The sequence below is a fragment of the Acinonyx jubatus genome, chromosome B4, assembly GCF_027475565.1.
Source record: "Acinonyx jubatus isolate Ajub_Pintada_27869175 chromosome B4, VMU_Ajub_asm_v1.0, whole genome shotgun sequence".
NCBI classification, from domain to species: Eukaryota; Metazoa; Chordata; class Mammalia; order Carnivora; family Felidae; genus Acinonyx; species Acinonyx jubatus.
In genome coordinates this window covers 63,366,737-63,391,780 of record NC_069387.1, presented here as the reverse complement: position 1 = coordinate 63,391,780, position 25,044 = coordinate 63,366,737, and the positions used below count along the sequence as shown (strand labels likewise).

The 25,044-nt window shown below is 39.0% G+C and overlaps 1 protein-coding gene and 1 long non-coding RNA gene across 5 annotated transcripts in view; one reads left to right on the top strand and one right to left on the bottom strand.

The window, feature by feature from the left end:
- LOC113593014 (uncharacterized) overlaps nucleotides 1-14,558 on the top strand; it is a 34,979-nt gene extending 20,421 nt beyond the window's left edge. Inside the window, exons 2-6 of the long non-coding RNA XR_003413042.2 lie at nucleotides 168-668; nucleotides 3,557-3,698; nucleotides 7,021-7,210; nucleotides 7,892-8,081; nucleotides 14,066-14,558. This is a non-coding gene — a long non-coding RNA (uncharacterized LOC113593014). The remainder of the gene's footprint in view (nucleotides 1-167; nucleotides 669-3,556; nucleotides 3,699-7,020; nucleotides 7,211-7,891; nucleotides 8,082-14,065) is intronic.
- The window catches only part of FGD4 (FYVE, RhoGEF and PH domain containing 4), a 241,886-nt gene that overhangs the window by 181,033 nt on the left and 35,809 nt on the right, over nucleotides 1-25,044 (bottom strand). The window lies entirely within an intron of this gene.

Below are 25,044 nucleotides of genomic sequence, written 5' to 3'. Positions count from 1 at the left end.
TCCAAAGCAATGGCATCATTTTACATCTCCACCAGCAGTGTATCCTTGTGACTTCTCCACAGCCTCTGATGCCTTTTTGAAGGGGAGCGTCTGTGGCAATTTTCCTGTCCCTGCCTTGCCATTGCATGTTGGGTCAGGGGAGGAGAGCAAATAATTTGTGCCTTTAGTTCACAGGTATTTGGTTGAGAACAGCTGCACCAAAAGAGCCTCATCTGTACCTGGACCTGACATGAATGAGCTCCTGAACTCAAGCTAACATAGCAATAGAGCAAGACTTGTGGGAGTCTTGGGTGTGGGCAAGTGCAGTGTGCACGTGTGTGAGTGGCCAGAGTGTGCCCTGTAGTAAATTGCTGTTCTGGTGATCACCTCCAATGAACCACCCTTGTAGGTATCCACTCCTTGTGGAGTTCTTTCCCACATGGACTCTGGGCTGGGCCGATTACTGCTTGAACCATCAGACAATGACAAAAATGATGCAGTGCCAGTTGTAGGCCTAGCCCTTAACTGCTTGGGCAGCATCCTCTTCTTCCATTTGGAACCCAGATACCACAAGGCAACCTAAGCCGCCACTGGGTCCCAGCTGATCTCCCCAACCAAGACTCGGAGGACCACAGCCATCCCAGCATCCAGATGATACCGCAAAAAAACAGAACCTCCTGGACAACTCAGTGAGTCACGAGATAAATTGCTGTTTTAGACTATCTGGTTTTGGAGTGGTTTGTTACACTGCCATAAATAACCCCAACAAGTCCCTTTTAGTGGCTTTTTAAGCTTCACTTCTCTCTAGGCATGACAGACTAAATTATAAAGAAATATACTGTGCAGTAAACTTTTTTTCCCCTCTAAAAGCTTAATCTATTGTACTTAGGATCAATTCAGCAATCATTGAGGCATATGAAATACACCTTCTAAGTCTCCGGAGAATTTCCTTAGAGTCTATCTTAGAGTGTAAGTGACTAATAGTGACAAGAACTTAAAAGTTTCCATTTTCAGTAAAAAACAATAAGCAGCTGCACAAGCCATCAAAGAGGACTGGCCACGGATGGGAATCTCAGCATCAGCTGACATCTCCTGGTGCTCAGCAAGGCACACGAGGATCACAGACAAATGTGAGGAAAGTCCCTGAGTATCAGATAAATTCACAACAGGCATTCGGAAGACAGGCGAGGGATAGACAAATGCCAAGCAGTCTGTGGTAATGGCCAGAATTCCTCAAGGCACAGTCACGGGGTTAAGATGGCAGGTCTTTTGAAGCCAGTTGTTATGGCAACCAGAAAGGATTTTTAACATCAGTGACACCAGTAAGAATTTCTAAACTCTTATGCTATGTTTTCTCTTATGCTAACACGGCTGCTGTCCTTTTGCTTAGCTCCTCTTTCTTTATTCTTATTTTTAATGTTTGAGAGAGAAACAGAAAGTGTGTACGTGACTGGGGGAAGGGCAGAGAGAGAGGGAGACAGAATCCCAAGCAGGCCCTGCACTGTCAGCACAGAGCCCAATGCGGGGCTCCATCTCATGGCCATGAGATCATGACCTGAACCAAAATGAAGAGTCTGACACAACTGAGCTACCCAGGCACCCCTGCTCCTCTGGATTTAACGGGCTCTCACATGTCTGCTCCAGTCACCCCTGACTTTCAGTTCATCTTATAGATGTTGGCATGCAAGGATCCTGGAGGCTTTCTGCATCTCGAGAATACGGACAATAATAAATTCCTTATAGCATAGAATTATTCTAATTTTCACAGAATAATGCATTAAAAAGTTCCAGACATATAATAAACTCCCAATATATTACACTATCAATATACTATATGTGCTAACTTTGTTCAATTACATCTGCCCTAAAAACAATGACTTTCAAGGAAAAAAATGTAAATAGAATATCAACTCATTAACCTATTAATAGACACCTCGTTTAAACAAACTGTAGTACAGCTATACAGTGAGATGCTAATGTAGAAGAAATAATAGGGGTGCCTGGGTGGCTCAGTTGATTAAGCATCAGATTTTGGCTCAGATCATGATCTCCCAGTCCGAGAGTTCGAGCTCCACATCAGGCTCTGCACTGACAGCTCAGAGCCTGGAGTCTACTTTGGATTCTGTGTCTCCCTCTCTCTCTGCCCCTCTCCCCTTGTGCTCTGTCTCTCTCAAAAACAAATAAAAGTTAAAAAAATGTTTTTAAAAAGAAATAATAAAGGAAGAGGGCTTTGAAAATTTGATGTGGAAAATTTCTAATACATACAAATGAAAAAACCAAGTTTAAAGAACATACAATCCCATTTTTAAAAAATGTTTATTTATTTTTGAGAGAGAGAGAGAGACAGACAGACAGACAGACAGCGTGCAAGTCGGGGAGCAGCAGAGAGAGAAGTAGACACAGAATCTGAAACAGGCTCCAGGCTCTGGGCTGTCAGCACAGAGACCAACACGCGGCTTCAACTTGGAAACAGCAAGATCATGACCTGAGCTGAAGCTGGACACTCAACTGACTGAGCCACCAAGGCATCCCCGTATAAGTCCATTTTAAAAATAAGTATATACTTGGGGTGCCTGGGTGGCTCAGTTGGTTAAGTGTCTGACTTTGGCTCAGGTCATGATCTGATAGCTCATGAGTTCAAACCTTGCATCAGGCTCTGTGCTGACAGCTCAGAGCCTGGAGCCTGCTTTGGATTCTGTGTCTTTCTCTCTCTCTGCCTCTCCCGTGCTCACACATGTGCTCTCTGTCAAAAATAAACAAACATTAAAAAAAAAAAAAAGCATATACTCTGTAGATGCATAGAAAAAAAAATCTGGTAAAAACCACCAGACTCCATGGACACCACAATTTGGGTGGGAATTTCAGTTTCTACAGAATACATTGCTGTAATACTTGGTTTTTTAATAATAAGCACATGAGTCTTATAAACAGAAAAACATAAATGTAAAGACCATAGATCCTTCTTTAAAAATATCATGCTTTTACCTGAATTCGTTCACAAGGTTTTCAGCGTTCATTCTTCTTTAGCACTCAGAGCAGCTCAAGTCTGTTTTTAGAACAGTGTCAGAAGCTGCTATATGAGCTGTTTCCTGTATGGGGCAGCTATTTTTAATTAATGAACATTTTGTTGTAAGAGTTCACTGGAAATAAAACCACCAGTCTGCAAGTCAGACTAAAGAAAAGCTTATTCTGTAGAAAGATTTCAGTTATAAAAACATACTCTAAAAGGTATTTGACAGTATGTAATATTTACTTTGTTAATAAAAACTTAATTTCCATAGTGATACTAAGATCCATCTCATTTAAAACTTCCTCAAGGAAATCTAAATTCTATTTCATTACTCCTAAAAAAAAAAAATACAGCATCCTTCCTATCATAGGCACTCAAATGTGAGTTGTGGGGAACATCAGAGGTGAGACAGAAAAGAGATGAATTATAAAAATAGAATAATGGTTTCCAAACATTTATTGAGCAACAATGTGAAAATGCTGTTCTATTCTGACTCGAAGAATTAAAATTGGGGTTACTCTATCTGTAAGTATATTAGTAACATAATCATCCCTTCTAATTAATTAGATTCCCCCCAAGTTTATGAGACAATATGGCTCAAGAGACAGCTACTATAGAAACAAGTTATATGTATCTACCCAGTTCCTCAACCCACGGGTTCACAGCACTACAAGGAGACCTCTCGGAGAGCCAACAGCAGGAACAGTAGGTAAGAACTCAATGGTTAGGGAGCAGCACCAGAGTTCGAAAGGCCCCACCCAAGCCATTCCCCGCCAGAACAAAAATGGGATTTTCCTGCAGATCTAAGAGAAGGTTCTAAGAAGGCCCCTCCTCCCTGCACTGTGTGTAGTAAAGTGTCTGGTCACAAAAACAAGGGTTGATTGTTCTCTTGCCAAACTGTACTCCTCCTGACAGGTGGCAATCCACCCATTTATACTAAACTCTACCCATACCCTTTCCACTCACCACTTCCCTAAATTCCTTGCATTTGTAGGCTGTTACACAATTTTAAAAGTACCTTGTTATCCATTAATTTAACTCAAGCAGGTTATAGGATTTCTACCTAATACATTGAACAAAAAAATGCTGGCATTTAAAACACACTCTGAGAATGGGATGGTAAAGGCTCTAATGTCCTAAGAAGGCCTTGCTTACAGCACATCCTGCAGAGGGTTGTGATGGTTAATTCTATGTGTCCACTTGGAGGGTGTTTTTGGATAAGATTAACATTTAAATCAGTGAATACTGCCAATCAACACCACAATGAGATACCACGTCACATCTCTCAGAATGGTTAGAATTAGCAACTCAGGAAAGAACAGATGTTGGTGAAGATGTGGAGGAAGGGGAACCCTTTTACACTGTTGGTGGGAATGCAAACTGGTGCAGCCACTCTGAAAAACAGTATATGGAGGTTCCTCAAAAAATTAAAACTAGAGCTACCCTAAGACCCAGCAATTGCACTACTAGGGATGTTGTATCCGAAGGATACAAAAGTGCTGAAGGGGCACATATATACATACATACATACCACGTGTGATTATGCTTCATCCTAACTTCCCCCACCACATCAGCTTTCTCTCATCTTGCAGCCGTCCAATGTGGCCTGCCATCACTGAGTAGCGCCACCCACAGGGCATCGCTGTACATCCACTCACAGAGCTACTTCTGGCCCCTCCCACCCATCTTCCCATGAAGATGGTACCCACAGCCTACCCTGACAATTGCCATGTTGGCACTTACTTTTCTGCCACCAAACCAACATTGTGAAATATTTCTTGCATATAAGCTTTTAAAACATATACTTTCTAGCACTTTCTATCGTCTTTACCTCTTCCTCATCATCTCTCATTTCCACAACATATCCTGCCCTAGGGTCACTTTAGCACTCCAGCTTTTGATCCCTATCACAAATTAAACTTGTTGACAGAATAGGTATTATACACACTTCACAGATGACGACACAGAGGTAGAAAGAGATGAAGTGACTTGTATAAGTTCAGATTATAAGTTAACAACAAAATTACAATTAGGACCCATTTTCTATTAACTTAGTTTAATTTCTGTTATACACGGAGGCTATATAACAGTATCATAAGCATAAGATCTGGAGTCAGGTTATGCTTGCTCTACTATTTATCAAACTATGACCCTCAGGTCTATGAAGCTATTAGTTTATTAATCTAAGCTATTAGTGGCTTGATTTCCTCATCTGTAAAAACTAGAGTAGTATTGACTTTCAACGGGATTTTAAGGAGATTTCCTAAGCTAAAATGGGTAAAACACTTTGAACACTGTCTGACACATAGGAAACTCTTAGTAAACTTTATCCACTCTCCTTATTGTTTATAATTTAATCAGCCTTTCTACAGTTATGGTACAAATGACCTACTTACACTTATCCTTTTTCTTTAATCATTCGTAAAATCTTAAATTTCAGCTGGATGAGGCCAAATACACTTAAAAGCCACTGATGAATCCACTGTTTATTCACCTAGCATGGTTTACTGCACTGCATGTCAATAAGTACTTCAAAGAAACTGGACACAGAAAGGAAAAATCTCAACTCAGATAACATGTCTACCTGTTGAGCTGGCTAGTTATTGGCTATGTGAAATAGCCAGTCAGTACAGCACTTAATTTTGTCCCTTATGAGGTCACTTTATAGAATGTTGACCACAGTATTTTTTTTATTTTTATTTTTTATTTTTTTCAACATATGAAGTTTATTGTCAAATTGGTTTCCATACAACACCCAGTGCTCATCCCAAAAGATGCCTTCTTCAATACCCATCACCTACCCTCCCCGCCCTCCCACCCCCTATCAATCCTCAGTTTGTTCTCAGTTTTTAAGAGTCTCTTATGCTTGGGCTCTCTCCTACTCTAACCTCTTTTTTTTCCTTCCCCTCCCCCATGGGTTTCTGTTAAGTTTCTCAGGATCCCCATAAGAGTAAAAACATATGGTATCTGTCCTTCTCTGTATGACTTATTTCACTTAGCATAACACTCTCCAGTTCCATCCACGTTGCTACAAAGGGCCATATTTCATTCTTTCTCATTGCCACGTAGTACTCCATTGTGTATATAAACCACAATTTCTTTATCCACTCATCAGTTGATGGACATTTAGGCTCTTTCCATAATTTGGCTATTGTTGAGAGTGCTGCTATAAACATTGGGGTACAAGTGCCCCTATGCATCAGGACTCCTGTATCCCTTGGGTAAATTCCTAGCAGTGCTACTGCTGGGTCATAGGGTAGGTCTATTTTTAATTTTTTGAGGAAACTCCACACTGTTTTCCAGAGTGGCTGCACCAGTTTGCATTCCCACCAACAGTGCAAGAGGGTTGCCGGACCAAACACAGTATTGATATGGCTACATTCTCAACTCAAACAGCAAATACACTGCGTGATCCTATTCCTCTGCCATTTTGACCTTGGGCCTCTACCCAACACATTCAAGTACTCTGCCCACGTGGATTAATGCTTCTGTGAAGACGTGGGCAGGTGGTCAGAATATCTGAGCTTTCATTTAAATTCTCACACAACCTTTTCAGACCTCAGTATTGACAATAATGATACCACCACCAACCCGCCCCCCCCCCACTACTTCACAGGTTTTTCAGAAAAACAAAAAACAAAGCAAAACAAAAAAACAGTCAAGAGAAACCATAAAAAACAGGCATTTAACTCAGGCTTCCAAGTCTGCTGCACAGAGGGGGAAAAATCGTGTGTGGGGACGGCATCAATGTTTCTCCAAATGAAGGCATCTTACCATTTTATTAGTATTTAATCCACAGTAAGAATACTTCTGACACTGATGCTTTTTATTTCATATTGCAAAACGCTTTGTTATGAAGATTTCTCGCAGTAAGGCAGACCCGAATTGACGTTTTTACCCTCCTCTGCTAGCTCTGTGACTTTGAGCAAGCTAGCTAACATTTTAGATTCCTGGGGCTTGTTTGCTTGTTTGCTTTTTGGTACTGGTGGTCTTATTGAACGAAGAAGACAATTTTACCTTTTCTCTCGCAGGGTTATGAGGAGCAAGTGAGGTCACACACACCAAGTTATGAGCAAGGCAGCAGCAGTCAACACTGCTGCCCTACTCCTCCAGCAGTGAGAAGGCAGTCGGTTTCACTCGCGCCTGGATTTCCAAAGCTGTCTAAGTGGATTTGCTAACTGATGGGAGCTAACACAAGAACTGATCCAAGAACTACAACAAGTAAGTTTAAAACCTACCCACAGAAAAAATACAGGGTGAGTAAAAGTTTTAGCAACACTGTTAGTTGCGATTCACAGTACCTATGTTGCATTTTCTTTCAGCTCTCACAGCCTTAAATCATAGCCCTGGCACAAGTAAGTATAGGGAGAGCTGATAAAAATGACAATGCCTGGGGCACCTAAGTGGTTCAGTTGGTTGAGCACCTGACTCTTGATTTTGGGTCAGGTCATGATACCAGGGTCATGGGATCGAGCCCTGTATCAAGCTCCATGCTGAGTGTGAAACCTGCTTAAGATCCTCTCTCTCTTTCCCTCTGCCCGTCTCCCCAACTAATGCTCTCTCCCTCTAAAAACAAAACAAAATAAAACAAACAAAAAAAAACAGAAAAAGGAAAAGGAAATGTCAATGCCCCATCTGCCTCACCAAGATCTAGGACCCAAACTCACATATTTCAAGAGGTACAATCTGTAGGAGTGCTCACAATACTGACTCCATCTTTGGCCCTCCATCTTGTTCATGTTTGCTCAATGACCTCTCTTCGGGCTACGTGTCCCAGGTCCCTTGGACATTGACATACATACCTTAGGGATACCTGCCAAGGCCAGAATGGGTTTAGGCTTATTTTAGCTTCCCAGGAATCTGTTGAAGATAACATAGACTTCCTTCTTTCCTGACGCACAGGAGGTGCCACAAGATTTAAAGGGTATGTGCAAGCCCTTTGCGGCGCGTGTCAACTTTTGGTCTCACTACAGTGCGCTTCTGCATGTCCCCTCGCTTCATAAAGTCTGTGGACGAAGGTCTGGATTTTGCTGAGAATAACTCTGAAGCTGCTGTGGATTGTCCTTGCCCTATCTCCCCCCGTGTCAGTAAGGTACCCTGAATACAACTCTGTAAAAGATACGCAGTGTCTTTCTTTGTTTCCTGGTCTCCAAGTGCCCTGTCTGTTTGAGAGATACTTCACTATCTCTCCTCCACCTTCTAACACCTTCTCATTTTAAATTTGGCCCTGGATGTTTGCAATCTGCCAAAAAAGAATGTTTTCTTATCATCTTTTTCTCTAAGGCGTAAGATTTTTCAAAATGTGGTTTCATCCCATTAGCAAGCCCACCAGAAAATAGAGTATGTAAGCACACAGAAAGGCTACATTTTATCCCAGATACACACATGCTCACACATGCAGATAGTGTTGTACTGGGTTGTGGTTAAAAAGTTTGCTATTCAAAAGCATAGTTACTAACTGCTTTCCTTTTGAAAACAGGTAACTGACAATAACACTACTTTTTAAAAGGTCATTGCTATTATAAAAGACAGTTTAAAAGGCTGGACTGTTGGGGCACGTGGGTGGCTCAGTCGGTTAAGCATCCGACTCTTGATCTCAACCCAGGTCATGATTTCACAATTTGTGAGACTGAGCCCTGTGTTGGACTGCAGTGCCTGCTTAGGATTCTCTTTCTCCCTCTCTCTGCCCCTCCCCCTGCCTCCCTTTCTCTCTCTCTGTCTCAAAATAAATAAATAAACTTAAAAAGAAATTTAAAAATAAAAGCCTTGACTATTAAAAAGAAAGTTTTTCCTCCTACTGAACTTCAGTCCAAATGATCATTAAAATGCCCAAATAACTGATATATCTCCAAGTCAAGACACATATATGAAAGAATCAGTAGGGAGAGGACAGGTACAAAGGAAAAAATATTTTATTAATTCCAGTCATGGTGCTAGATTATATGCCAGGCACACCTCTAGAATTCCCCCTTTAATCCACCTAATCCTATAAGTATCACAATGTGGTAGCTAGATTTCATAGTTCTTCATTTTAATTCATAACCTAATGAAGGTCATTTTCTTGCAGTCACAGGACTGACAAGGTTGGACATTACACCTCTTGACTAGCAGTGCCTGATTTAGGCAGAATAGGGTCCACATTCAGGATTATGGATAAAGGTACAATTTAGAACATCCTTCAGTCTCTTAGTTTTCTCCTTAAATAGATTGCGCTCAAAACAATAGCTTAATTGGCACAGAACTGGAACTCAAAGAGCAAGAACAGCCAGTGACTTGCTCTAAGATGTTGGGAAAGCCAATTTCTATGGACCTCTATTTGTATGGCAGAACTTTGCAGTTTCTGATAGCTAAGATTTTAATGATTCATGCCTTTAAGAGGACACATTCTAAGTAACAAATTCCATCACCAGAAATTTTATCAGAATTAAAATAAGGACATAATTTAAATAAATAGCAGAAAAACAAACTCTAGGGCGCAAATTCTTTTCCTGTAGCACCCTGACTGCCTATACCCTCTCCCACCTCCACAAGAATGGCTGACCTGGCCTCCTAACCTTATAGGACTGCCTAGAATTCTTGCCTGTCCTGCCACCTAGTGGCAGCAAGGATTCACATGACCAGAGCAAATGATGACTCTTGTGTTCAAAGGCTGTTAAGGCTGTTCCCTCAGCCACCTGCTGAGAATGACTGTCCCCTTGGGACTCTGGCCTTCAGATGCCTCCTACCTCACAAAAAAACTGGTCTTCATTAGGACAACCTTAATTTCCAGAGGAGCCATCAATTGAGAAGCCACTGTATTTGCTAAATATTTGTTTAAATGGTAAAACATACAGATGGGATTTTAAAGAGACTCAAAGACTCATACAAGTAGAAAATGATCTCTTCAAAGATATCATCCATCTCTTGGGGGCACCTGGGTGGCTCAGTTGGTTAAGCGTCCAACTTCAGCTTAAGTCACGATCTCATGATCTCATGGTTCATGAGTTTGAGCCCCACATTAGGCTTTCTGCTGTCAGTGCAGAGCCCACATAGGATCCTCTGCCTGCCCCCACTCCATCCCTCCCCGCCCCACACTATCTCTCTCAAAAATAAGTAAACATTACAAAAATAAAAAATAAATGAAAAATAAAAGAAATTATCCATCTACTGGATTCAAGGGCACTGTGCTACACAACTCTGGGGGTCTGAAGGAGCATTCACAACCTAGCATATATGAAGGGCAAGTAGGTGAAAGGGATTAAGAGGTACCAACTTCCAGTTATAAACAAAGTCGTGGGGATGAAAAGTACAGCATAGGGAATACAGTCAATAATATTGTAACAATTTTATATGGTGAAAGATGGTAGCTGCACTTACGATGAGCACAGCCTAATGTACAGAGTTGCTGAATCACTATGTTGTACACCTGAAACTACAGTAACATTGTGTCTCAACTGTAACATCAATAACAAGAGTTAAAACAGTAAGAAAAGTTCTCTGTGAATGGTTTCCTGACGCTTAGCCAAAAAGGGATAAAGCAGCATAGGGGTATTTAACACATTTCCTTTCTTTTAATCAAGTTGCCCCTTCCCAGAAGGGAGGAAATAGCAGTTAATCCCCTTTGTGTGTGTATGATTTTTTTTTTTAATTGTTTCAGTGATAGGCAGAGAAGTTCAGAAAAAAGAGGAGAATCTGTATTAAGAATGTACCATGTGGAGCGCCTAGGTGGCTCATTCGGTCAAGCCTCCCACTTCGGTTCAGGTCATGATCTCACAGCTTGTGAGTTCGAGCCCCAGTTGTGCTCCGTGCTGACAGCTCGGAGAGTGGAGCCTGCTTCAGTTTCTGGGTCTCCCTGGCTCTCTGCTCCTCCCCCACTCATGCTCTCTTTCGCTCTCTTTCTCAAAAATAAATAAGCATTAAAAAAAATTGTTTTAAAAAGAAGCTACCATGTGACAGACACCAAGCTAAGGCTTTCATATATATATATGTGTGTGTGTATATATATATATGTGTGTGTATATATATATATATGTGTGTATACACACACACACACACACACACACACACACACACACAGGTTATCTTTCCCAAGAAAAATTAGAGCAATGGTAGCACACTCAGAAGTCAATCCCCACTTTGTCAGTTACTGGACGTACAACCTTGAAAACATATATAAATTCTCTGAAGCCTAGTTTCCTCCAATGTCATATGGGAACGATACGTTCTATAATGTGCACTAACAGCTATGCACCGTGCCTGGCGTGTGTTGATTGCATTCTCTCCCTTATCACACTGGCTATATTTTCTTGAAACTACTGGAGTCATGGGGGGTGGGTGGGTGGGTGGGTGGGCAGCTTCAGAGAACTAGAGTCCCAAGAATTTCTGCACTTACAAACTGTCTCCAGCCTTTTGTCTATTTTAAAAAATATTTGCTGAGGAGTCTGGGTGGCTCAGTCGGTTAAGCATTCAACTTCGGCTCGGGTAATGATCTCACAGTTTGTGGGTTCAAGCCCCATGTCAGGCTCTGTGCTGACAGCTCAGAGCCTGGAGCCTGCTTCAGATTCTGTATCTCCCTCTGTCTCTGCCCCCTGCCCCGACTCGTGCTCTCTCTCAAAATACAAATAAATGTTAAAAAAAATTTTGTTTTAAATAGTTGGAAACTTATTATTTTGAAAATTAAGTTTCATTTTGAATGTAAGTATAAGGTAGCTTCCTCACAGATGAAAAATAAATAAGCAGAAAAAGAAATAATGCATCATGGAATTTGACAATTACCAGAAAAAGGCAAACCATGGAGTAAGCTGTAACAGCATTTAAGGGTGCCACAAGGAGAATGGAAAAGTGAATTTTCTAGCAACTTTCCTATGACAGATATGCAGTGTTTACTTGTTATTAACCACCTGACATTATGCAGAAACCAAACCAAATTTATAAGAAAAAGGTCATAGTTAAAACCTTTAAAAAGACAGAAAATAATAGTCACAGGGCAGAGGGCATCAACTGGGAACAAGCAGATACTTGCATTTAAAAAATATACAGCATTCTTAAAATTCCCCCAGGAAGGTTTTTGTTTGCTTTACAGCATCTCTCAGTACTCTGTGCAAATATGTGAATTCCACTTCTGCTAGTTGTATAAATTCACAGCAAATAAATAATGTACCTGGCAAAAAGACATCAAAAGAAATAAACAAATGAATCAAGGGAAATATTACTACTAAACTCATCAAGTAAAAGCCTCTTAAGCTCTGAGGCAGTTTTCATTATCTTGTTAGCTTCTAAGACTGAAGAAATCATTTGAAAACTTTTATTACAAGCCTGGAGATACAGAAGGAGACATGAAAACCTTCATCTGACAAGGGCTTAATTAAATGCATCAGTAAATTTTGTATTTACATCAGTTTTAGTTGCTTGAATAGTGCTTATGTTTCCCCCCCCCCCCATATGTTCCTGATTCAAAACAGGACTGACTTTCCAAAGGAAAAATATTTTCCTTAACTGGAATATTCTATTATCATACAAAAGCTTAGAAAAATCAGTATTAACTTTGAACACGATGGATAATTTTTGGACCCTCAGACACAGGAACAAGTAACACACATCATACATAATTACTACAAATACAACTTCATAACAAATTCACTAGTAATCTACTGGAGAAAATGAGTTACTTGTATTCTTTATCTCAGTTAAAAGCATTTTAAAATGCCCAGCCATTCAATATAAACAATATATAGAAAGCCCATGAATTTTTAAGAGACCTAGGCTGAAATAGTCAATCTGCAATACAGTAATTGTGATCTTGGACATGCTATTTCATTTCTCTAAGTCAGTTTCACTGTCTATAAAATGATAATATCTATTTCACAGGATTATCATTAACATCATGAAATATATACAGAGGAAACCATAAGGTCTACAGTACCTCGTAGAATCTAAATAGATCCTCAAATAACCAACCTTTATTTGCCTTAGTTTTTCAGCATCTTTCTTGAAACCAATCCTCCCAATTTTTTTTTTCATACAACCCATTAAAACTTCTGACTCTGCACCCCAGGACATGACCATTTATAAATTACACATGTACCACTGTACTACTGTATTAAAAAATACACAAAAGTAGAACTTTTAATAAGAGGCTCTAAAGATAAAATGAAAACCTGTTTATTTTTCTTTAATTTTTTAAAGTTTATTTATTCACTTTGAGAGAGAGAGAGAGAGAATGTGTGTGTGTGTGTGTGTGTGTGTGTGTGTGTGTGTACAAGTGGGGGAGGAGCAGAGAGAGAGGGAGAGAGAATCCCAAGCAGGCTCTGCATCATCAGCACAGAACTCCCAACCGGTGAGATTGTGACCTAAGCCAAAGTCGGATGTTTAACCAACTGAGCCACCCAGGAGCGCTGAAAAGCAGTCTTGGCTTCATATTACTTAATATCTCAAAGCATGGTAAAGCTTAAGTCAAAATTCATACTTCACACTGGATGTACATCCAGACTTCAGAGAATCTTTGTGATAATTCTGATTTTATTTTTTTGGTCACCTGCTTGTCCTGTCCGGTTAAACAGTCACTGTTTTTGCCTCATCATGTGACTCAGAACTACTAGAAATGTAAACTCTACTATTTACTTGTTTATTTGGGTTTTATTTTTAGGCTTATCTTCAAACTGTGGTTTCCTTAAGAGTATTTTTACATTCATGCACCATTTTGTGAGAGTTTAAAGCTAGACAATATATTCTGTAAATCCACTGAACCAACCACACGCAAACTACAAAGTTCAGGATGCCTGGGTGGCTCAGTCGTTAAGCATCTGACTTCAGCTCAGGTCATGATCTCACAGTTCGTGAGTTTGAGTCCCACATCCCATGAGCACAAGCCCTGCTTGGGATGAACTCCAGCCCCTCTCTCTGCCCCTCTTGGGATTCTCTCTTTCTCTCTGCCCCTCTCTCATGTAAGCCCTCCCCCCACCCCCCACCACCCCAGCCTCTCTTGAAAAAAAAAAAAAAAAAAAAAAAAAGTTCAGCAAAATACTAAAAGCAAAAAACAAACAAACAAAAAATCCCTGCCATGCCTTTTGAGTCATAGAATTGCCTTTCTCTTTTCAGGAAGCCTTACCTACCACATGGATGTGAATATGTGACATTCAGACGAGGAAGCCATTATCAACATATACAATAACTAAGATGACATTTCACCATACATTATAAATGCTGGTAAAGATTTTTAAAAAAGAAATCAAAGTTTGAATATTTTCTCCTAACACCTGGATTGTCTTACATATCCCCAAGTATACACACACTTTACACCCCACTTGGCCTTAAACTTTTAATACAGCCTCCTCCAGTCTATGTTCTGCATGGCCTCAAACTGTTACCTTTCTAAATTATAAGTCTGATCATGTTACCCACTCCCTTCTTAGATATCCTCCATGGCACAACAACTCCTTACAGGGTAAATCCAAACCCTTTAGCCTTGCATACAAAGTCTATGATATGGAGAAGGATATTGATGAGGGAGCATAAGGCACGCTGAGGACAAAGTTCAAGTTAGCATGCCCCTCCCAGGAGTGTGCTATGTGTGATATTCCTTGGACACTTCCAGCTGCCCAAGAACAGGAAAGGACAAAGAAAACAAATAGTTAAACTGATAAGAGTCTTCACCAGTTTAAAAGAAAAAGGCAATCCCATCAATAGCCTAAAGTCCAGGAACTCCTTACTGTCTTAATGGTGATGCTTTGCTAGAGGGAAAAACAACTTTAGCTTGACAACAGCTAGGCCTCTAGTAATCTGTGAGTCTTTAGCCTATGAAAATCTCTTTGAAAACTTCCTTTTTGACTTTACCTCCCCCAACTCCATGGTATATAACCAGTCATTCTTCACAACCCCAGTGCAGCTCTTTCCGCCCACTTCCAAGAATTCTTTCTTGGCCATCAGCTCTGAACTCCCCCATCACCCCAAAACTTCATATCATCTATACACAGCTTTTCCTCTTACCAATGCCCACACTAAGGCTTATCCTAGAGCCCCACCAAATTGTTAGATGTTTCTAACACGTGGTCTTGCATAGTTTCACCCATTCAGCAAGCATTTATTGGCTGTCTATTATACGCCAGGCATTGGGGAAGATAAAGACCCAGTCATTGCCCAGATTTCCAGCACAATAATCAAATAAATAAGATTCCAGCATAATGTGAAAAGTACTCTAATGGAGATTTATGCAAAGTATTATGAAAGCCTGGGGTTGGGATGCTTCTTAGCTCCTTCTGTCAGGTAGGTGTTATCTCCTTCACCCAGAGTATACTAACCTCCCTTATTCCTTGTTCAATAACCTCTTACTAATCCTTCAAAATCAAATTCCAATGTCCATTTTTACTTCATAAACTGGCCTGGAAAGATTTTGTGACTTCTTCCCAGTAGCTGCTATATCACTGAGTCAAATTGTTATAAACAACACTTACTGCTGTATTATTATGACATTTTCAATGCAACTTTTGTGGAAAGGTAAATCTTCAAATGTTAAAAAAATAGCTGGCAAAGCTGCAAAATAATGATTCCATCTAATGACAACTAGCAAACTTTTAAAGTTAAGATTAGCCATTCAAGAAATGTATTTGCTCCACAGGGGTTTTATTTATCCCCATTTTTAATGGAAACACAATATTCACAGAGGACAGTGCACCCACCACGCTGAATGAATTTTCATACGATGGACACAGTCCAGTAACCCGCACCCAACCTTAGGTCTTTCTGAGTTCCAGTAACAACCTGAACATCTATAGTCCGACACTATAGGAGCAATAATCTAGTTTTTAACTGGACCTTTTTTCAAAAATAAGAACTTTTTTAAATATCAAATTGAGAATTTCAAAGAACAGAAAAATTACAGCAGGAAAATATTTTAGGAATAAATAAGACACTAAATTCAATCAGCTGCACAATCTAATCTGAGACACTCTATTTCAAAACTATCTATTTTCCTTGAAAAGACTTTTAGATTTTTAAATGCATGCTTACTTCTTCCAAGCTTTATTTTTGTTGAAGGACATAAAATTTTTAAATTAAGACAAAGGCTTAAAAAAAACTTTTGAATTTTGTTTGTGATCCTTATAATAGCAAGAGTCAAACATCCCCCAAAAACCACAATTTACAAACCAAATCTCTTTCAAAAGGCTATCAGCTGGCCCAGCTCTTCCTGCATTTAAATCCTTGAAAATGTGATTTTAAATGAAATGTTGACTGGAGAGATTTTTGAAGGTGTCATCATTCCTGTTGATAATTTCCCCCCTACTAATATCCAATTATATGAAGAAAGGACCAGCAATTCCAGAACAAGACCTGGCTTCTCCAATGAGTCATTTAGAAAACTTTGCAAATCCCTCAAACTCTATAAACCTGTTTCCTTATCTGTAAAAATAGAGATTACATTATCAAATAGATGAATATTTCCAAAACAAAAAAGCTCCTCCCAAATTCAGTTATACTTGTGAAGTATTGCTGTTAAATATAGAATAATGAACATAAAGTCAGAGCCACATTTTAGAGCCCTAACCCTACCAATCTTTGTTCATTGACCTTAATGGAGTCGTTAAATCTCTCTGGGCTTCACTGGTAAGAACAAACAGCAGACCAAATCACTGGCTATGATCATTGTCTGGGTTATGGAACACTTGAAATTCACAACGCTCTTTGCAGAACATGTTCCTGTGGATAGAATATTGATTTACCGGCTAAGTTCAGTTCTATCACACACACAGGGGACTCTTACCCCCGGAAAATTCAACCATGTTATACCTATTAGAAGAAAGAAAATCATAGCCACAAGCAAACAAGGCCACAAAAAAGTGAGCTATTTGCATTTTTCCCATTAATTTGCATTCATATGTATCTATACAGATTTCACCGTGAATTCAGTTAGCACTCTCAGGCAGACAAATGGCAAGAAGTGACAAAGGTTAAAAGAAACATTGCGCTAAAATTTTTTTAATGAAGAAATTCTACTCATTACATCTAATTAACAAAAAGGAAAGCAACCCTGTCCTTATTGAATTTAATTATTAATCATTTAATTATTCAATTTTAACACAGAACTCTTCACCCCAGCTCCTGAGAGCAGAGCTGGAGGATTGAAGCACTGCCACTCTCCAGGGTCCCTCTAAGCCCTAGGACTCTGTTTCCACTGAAATGTTCATTCTGTCTATATATGCTACATACCGTTCGGGGCACAAATGTAGCAATATTTTTATTATTTTTTTAATGCTTATTTATTTTTGAGTGAGAGACATAGAGCACGAGCAGGGGAGGGACAGAGAGAGGGAGACACAGAATCTGAAACAGGCTCCAGGCTCCGAGCTGTCAGCACAGAGCCCGACACAAGGCTCGAACTAACAAACTGTGAGATCATGACCTGAGCCGAAGTCGGACGCTTAACTGACTCAGCCACCCAAGTGCCCAATGTAGTATTTTTAATAGTACCTAATAAGCTGTTTTTAATGAAACAGCCCAGCCTACATACATGTACATGTACTTACACATAAACACATCCCCACAAAACACAACCCTGGAGGGCTCAGTCCACTGTAGACATCCTTGAAGCACACTGAATGCTCTAACAGTACATTTTATTCCATATTTGACAAACCAAGCACAGGCCATGTTTTCTTACAGAAGACTCTTGCAATTAGATATTAGAAATTTCCTCCCGTACTCTACAAACACTACAGTATATTTATGATGTATACTTAGAGCATGCATTGGATAGACTTGCTTCAAAATGAGGACAGTTGTAAATGGTACAAAAAATAATCTCATTACTACAATTCCTCCTCTTACGAGGACCAGGACACAACTTTTAGGCATGATTATTTTAGGTCTAACGGTCATAAATTACGTTAATGCACAAAAAAAATCCTAGGTACACTTAGGCTAAAATACAACATGCTTCACAATGCTTCTCCTTCATATAACTCTGATTTCTAGTTAAAAGAACAACAAGAAACTAGACAATGTTGAAATAGAATACTTTGAGACACTGTTTTTCTTGGTAGAAATTATGTTTTCCTGTAAGTAACTTTTTAGTGACATAATGTAGAATATATGAAAAGTTGAGAATTGAAGCCCCATTTTGCTTTCTAAAATCTGAAGATTTTGAGATGCTTTAATCCCTTCAAGCAAATGCCTAATCATTACAGAAGTCAGAACAGGTTATACCACTTCATGTTCCCCCATTTCCATTTTGTCCCAAATATCACCCTTTGAATGCAGAAACATTGAACATTTAACCCAAAAGAAACCCAGCTCACTAGCTGACTGCAAACCTTTGTGTGCCAAATACAAAAAGAGAGGTGGAAATCTCAGACCATCCAAATGAGAAAATGCCAGATTATATTTTCAGACACCCATTTTAAAGGACCGCATTCTTTTATGGAAAAAGCACTGGACCTCTTTAGAATATATGGCACTCTAATTTTCCTTCACATTTATCAATTCTTTCAGTATTTGGTTAATTCCTTCTGGATTAAGTACATTCAAGGTCAAAAGAGTAGGACCCAAACTTTATGAGGTTCGGGTTGAAACTAACACAAAATTCAATTAATGGAAATAATATCAATCTCATAAATAAGGTTATAAATAAATCTTCCCACCAGTTCCTTTGACTTGTGAACCACCTTTTGAGGTTTAGCAGAATAAATTCTCCTAAAAGTAGCAATTCCAGGAAACCAGGAAGGGGGGGAGGAGCATTATTCTTTTACTATACTATTCTCATCCAAGTCACTAAATAGCATTTATTCAGGTGCCATGAAAACAGGAAAAGAAAAATACATAAAGATGGCCGCTCTCCAACTGTCCCCCAACAAGACATTCACAATTCCTGTTCTCCTGAAGCCAGCAATAGTTGTAGGTCATGAGTATACTTTGATCACACTCAAAAGTATATTACAATGAAAATATTGACATAATGCATCTCTTCAATTTCAGCCAATTTTAGACAGCTTTTAATAATAGCTATAAGAGAGCTATAACATTTGCCAATGATTTAATTCAAATTATATTTAAACACTTAACATAGTATTCTAGCAAAAATACCAGCTAGAAATGAGTCCCAAACTATTAATAATAGTAATGCTCACAGAGCATTTACATGAGAAAACTATGATCTGTAAATGGAAAAGTACCCATCCATTAAAATTATCAATTTCTTTGCTTTCTCAATCGTTGGGCGACTACTTTAGCAATCACAATAATTCCTTTTCCTTTTTAAGTACTCACAAAGAGAACAACACAATCACAAAATCTCCTTCTCTAGGAGTCTGTGACTATCAGCTGTTATTTGTTCCCAATATAACTTTATGAATCAGAGGGCAAATGTTTTCATACTGAAAAGTTCTTTTTAAAAAAAAAATTTTTTTTTAACATTTATTTATTTTTGAGACAGAGAGAGACAGAGCATGAATGGGGGAGGGTCAGAGAGAGGGAGACACAGAATCTGAAACAGGCTCCAGGCTCTGAGCTGTCAGCACAGAGCCCGACCCGGGGCTCGAACTCACAGAGCGCGAGATCATGACCTGAGGTGAAGTTGGCCGCTTAACCGACTGAGCCACCCAGGCGCCCCTCGTACTGAAAAGTTCTTAAAATGACAAAGGAAAATGACAAAGGAAACTTGTTTTCTTATTTGGATGCAGAAATTTTACTAGATCATGCTGCCTCCTAGAGGCAAAGTACATAAAAATACTACATTCATCACAATTGTCCACTTTCAACAAACATCACATGGCCTCAAGTTCATGTGTTGACAGCAACCAAACAGAACATGACCTGCTTATTTTTATTTCAAGTGATTATTTCTCATTTCTGTGTAAATACTTACTTGCAGTTTTTAAAAGTGGAAATGGTTAGGTAAAAATGTCTACTGCAAATGACCCAACCCTGAAATGATCAAGCAAATGACATGCAGATTCACACAAATCCACAAATATGGAGTATTAATAAATGCAAATACTGAAAATGTATCCTGTAAGTTTAAATACAATGACCTGACAGCTCATCTTTAAATATCTAAAAGGATTACATTGTTACATTTAATAGAGCCATACACCTGAAAAAACTGCAGTATAAAGTAAACTTTTATCTGAAAGTATGTGCTATTAAACAAAATGCACAGCAAACATATTGAGAATTAACACACGTGGGAGCAACTATTGCTGCAAAACCCTGGTTCACGATGTTACTGTTAAACAATCTGTAGACAACACTAGATGAATAAAATGTCTAATTCAAGGAAGTCAAGAACAATGCAATCTCCCTCACTGCTTTTTGGCCACATGCTGCTTCATTGTGTTCATGTAATAAAAGATCTGGCAAGTGGGAAGTTTCAATGCATTCACATGAGGAAATTCTGTAGCAGAGTTACCCTGGGGATAAACACACTCTATAGCACAAAGAGCCATTCTAAGTAGGTCAAAACACCCCCAAACGATATTTAGAATCACCAGAACCTTCATAAAAGACTTTAACACTGTCGCATCATCCAAAAGGGAAGAAAAATACAAAAAATCACAGGATACACTGTTAGAAACAAGAACATTAAAGATTATAAAAAGAGCGACTATTTAAAGATTTAAATTTTCTAAGATTCTAAGTTGAAGTCTAGTCAATTTACCAGCAAAACGTGTGGTCAAAAGCATGCTTATTATCCTGTTGAATTAAATAAAAGAAAATAAAACCTAATACCTAATGACTAGAATAGAAATACGGACACATGGAAACCAAAACTTGTTTAAAACAATCGTTTGGTATAGACTCAGAGGCTGGCATATACCACATTGATACTTTTTCTTTTTTAATGTTTGTTTATTTTTGAGAGAGAGGAGAAGAGAGACAGAGCATGAGTGGGGGTGGGGGGCAGAGAGCGAGGGGGAGACACAGAATCTGAAACAGGCTCCAGGCTCTGAGCTGTTGCTTGAACTCACAGACAGTGAGATCATGACCTGAACTGAAGTCAGACGCTCAACCGACTCAAGCCACCCAGGTGCCCCTAAAATAAAAACTTTTAAAAAAAAAAGACTAAGGACTAATGAAAAAGCAAAAGTCAAAGATTCTATTAGTAACAACCAGGGCTTAGGGGCATCTTGTGAAGGATGCTAGAAGAGCAAATAGTACATATAGAAAACTCTAATTTCTCCTGGACTCTTACACCAATATTGCAAAGCACTTGCTGCCGTTTTCCTCATTTTTTCAACAATTTCTGGCTGGCTGGGCACTCTATATAGTGAAAAAGAAAACTTTAAAAGCTGTAGCATCTTCTTCTCCCATGACTCAACAGAAATCCAAGGTCTTAAAGCTCAAAAGACCATGGTATCCTAAAGATGACTGGCCTAAAAATGCTAAATCCTCACAAGTGACTACTCTTTCTGTTCTTATGTCTAGATGTGACAACCCCAGTGTATTTATGCTAAAATAAACAAAAAAATTTTGGATTTTGGTGACAAGTATGTTAAAAAGAGGTAAATTTATTCTAAAGATAGAATGGTTTCTCACAGAATTCAAATGCAGAATCCAAATTCACTCGCAAGAAAGACTAGAACTGAGAATTGGAAGACCACCAAGAATCATGGGAATGTCTGCTTGTCACCTCTGTTATTCATTAATAGTTATTTCATTAACTATTCCTTCTGTGCTCACAACCTCCCCTGGGCTACTGCACATCAGCCCCATTTTCACATATTAACATGATTCTCTTAGTTCAAGTTCCACATTCCTAGAAAAATATTTTTTAAGTTTTTATTTAAATTTCCAGTTACTTAACATACAGGGTAATATTAGCCCTAGAAGAATATTCTGATGGGCCCAGGTAAGGTCTGCCTATTTGTATTTTTTTTTTAATATTTTTATTTATTTTTGTGACAGAGAGAGACAGAGCATGAGCAGGGGAGGGGGAGAGAGAGAGAGGGAGACATAGAATCTGAAGCAGGCTCCAGGCTCTGAGCTGTCAGCACAGAGTCCGATGCGGGGCTCGAACCCACAGACTATGAGATCATGACCTGAGCTGAAGTTGGACGCTTAACCAACTGAGCCACCCAGGCGCCCCAAGGTCTGCCTATTTGTGATCAAATCATCTGTGCCCAATCAAATGGATACCTGGAAGCCCATCTACCGGTGATAAATTCTTTTTGCTTTTGAGTGTCTGAAACTGAAAATGTCTAAAATGTTTTTATTTCACCTTTATTTTTGAAAGATATTTTTGATAATATAGAATTCTAGGTTTATCATTTTCTTTTTGTTCTTTCTTTTTTTTTTTTTTGAGTTCTTTAAAAATGTTGTTCCTTTGTTTTCTCACTTGCATTGCTTCAGATGAAATCTGCTGTCAAAGACCTCTACATGTATGGTATCTTTTACCTCTGGTTGCTTTTATTTCTTTTAATATATATATTTTTTTAATTTAATGTTTGGGGCGCCTGGGTGGCTCAGTCGGTTAAGTGTCTGAATTCGGCTCAGGTCATGATCTCACGGTCCCTGAGTTGGAGCCCTGCATCGGGCTCTGTGCTGACAGCTCAGAGCCTGGAGCCTGTTTCAGATTCTGTGTCTCCCTCTCTCTCTGACCCTCCCCCCGTTCATGCTCTGTCTCTCTCTGTCTCAAAAATAAACATTAAAAAAATTTTTTTTAATTTAATGTTTATTTATTTTTGAGACAGAGAGAGAAAGAGACAGAGAGAGACAGAGAACAAATGGGGGAGGGCAGAGAGAGAGGGAGACACAGAATCCAAAGCAGGCTCCAGGCTCCAAGCTGTCAGCACAGAGCCCAATGTGGGGCTCAAACTCACAAACTGCAAGATTGTGACCTGAGACAAATTTGGATGCTCAACCAAGCCACCCAGGAGCTCCACCTCTGGTTGCTTTTAAGATGTTCTTTTATCATGGATTTTGAGCAATGTAATTACGATACGCCTCTGTGTAACTTTCTTAGTGTTTGTGCTTGGAGCTTACTAAAATTTTTAGATTTACAGATTTATTGTTTCCATCACTTTCGAATTTTTTTGGCTATTTCTTCAAAAACTCTTTTCTGTCTCCCACCCCTTTCTTCTACCCTTCAGGGACTACAAGTACACTGTATCAGTCTGTGTAAAGTTGCCCATGGTTCACTTACTCTCCCTTCACTTTTTCTCACTCTTGTCCCCCACCCCCATGTTTTATTTCAGATAATTTCTATTAAGCTTAAAGTTCCTTAGTCTTTTTTCTGCAATGTCTAACCTGCCATTATTCCCAGCCAGTGTGTTTTTCATCTCATAGTTTCCATCTTCAGAAGTTCTATTTTGGTCTTTTTTTCATCCTTCACATCTGTATTTTTTTAAACATATGGAATATAGTTACAATAACCCATTTTAATGCCTTCTGATCATTGTAACATCTGTTACCTCTGGATTGGTTTCAAGTGATTATCCTCCTCATTAAGGATTGTGTTCCTGTTTCTTTGCATGCCTAGTAATCTTTGATTGAATGCCAGACATTGTTAATGTTATTCTACTGGATATTTTTATATTCCTATAAATATTCTTAAGTTTTGTTCCAGGATGCAGTTAGAAATCACTTGAAAACTGTGCCTCTCAGGTCTTGCTTTTATGATTTGTTAGGTAGATCCAAGGCATTGCTCAGTCCAGGGCTACTTAATTCTCCACTATTAAGGCATAATCATTCTGAGTATTCTCTCCAAGGTCCCATCATGACTCAGAAAAAGTACTATTCCCTTTGAGCACTGAGCATTGTTTCTTATAATCTACATTGGGTGGTTTATTCTGGCCTTTGGGTAGTCTCCTTTTATGCAAACAATGATCAGTATTCTACAAATTCTAACCACAATGGTCTCCCTGATTTCTCAACTCAGTCCTCTGCACTCCTTCTAAGATTTCCCTTCCTGAGCTGTGAACTAGAAGCATTCTCCAGGCAATAAAACTTTTAGAGCTTGCCTCATCTATTTCCCATCTCCCAGGGATAACAATTCTCAGGATCATTGTTCTTTATTATTTTATGCCATGTCTTTTGTCTGTTTTGTTTGTTGGTTGTTTGCTTTTTTTGTTTTGGATGGGAGGGTAAATTCAGTTATCCCATCTTAGGCAGAAGCTTAAGTTCAAGCCTATCCATTTGGAAAGTGGGAGAGAAGCAGCAATTCAGAGATTGACTGGCAGATACCCCCAAATATATCTATACCACATGGATTCTACACCACATGAATTCTATAATAAAGAACACTCAAGAGTACATGAGTATTCTATAATAAAGAATACTCAAGAGTACATGATTTATAAAATCATGCCAGTCCAGTCATTTTTGACATTTACTGATTTATTTTTTAAGCAAATATTTATTAAGTGTCTAGTATGTTCCAGACTATCAGGATATACAAGTGAAGAAAATGTGGTTTCTGTCCTCCTGCAGCTTTTAATTCTGTAGAGAAGGCAGACCCTAAACAAATAATGGTTCATAGGTAGTAGGGGATGCGAATGAAAGATGACCATATAGTCACCTGAAATCCCTAGAGATCTGCAGAGCGACCTTCTATAGAATACCTATCATTGTTTGCATAAAAGGAAACTACCCAAAGGCCAGAATCAATGTGATCCAAATTAACACAGAAACCTCTCATAATGTATGTTAAAATTTTACTGCCATAAAAGCATCAGAAGAGAATAGATTCAGTCTTTACAAATCACTATGCACTACCCATGAGCTACCCAGGAATTACACAGATAAAGTCCTGAAGGAAGACAAGCACAGAGAAGTGAATACATTGTGGGGTGAGGGGCAACACTAGGATTCAAAACATCAATCCAAAGGAGAATATAAACAAAATGTGGAATTATGATTTTATGACTTCCTAATTTCATCCACAAAGCTGCCTTTGACAAGAAACGCCTATGTCCAACATGACATTTAGGGCTCACTCTGCTTGCCCTAACAGCACTCTATACTCTTGATTAGTGTAGTAGTTTTAGCAATATTTTCTAATAACATTTTTGAGAAATGGTGAATGTTATTGCTCAGATACATTCACTTAGATAAATATAAAGGTCCATTTTTTTTTGTTTCTATGTCTT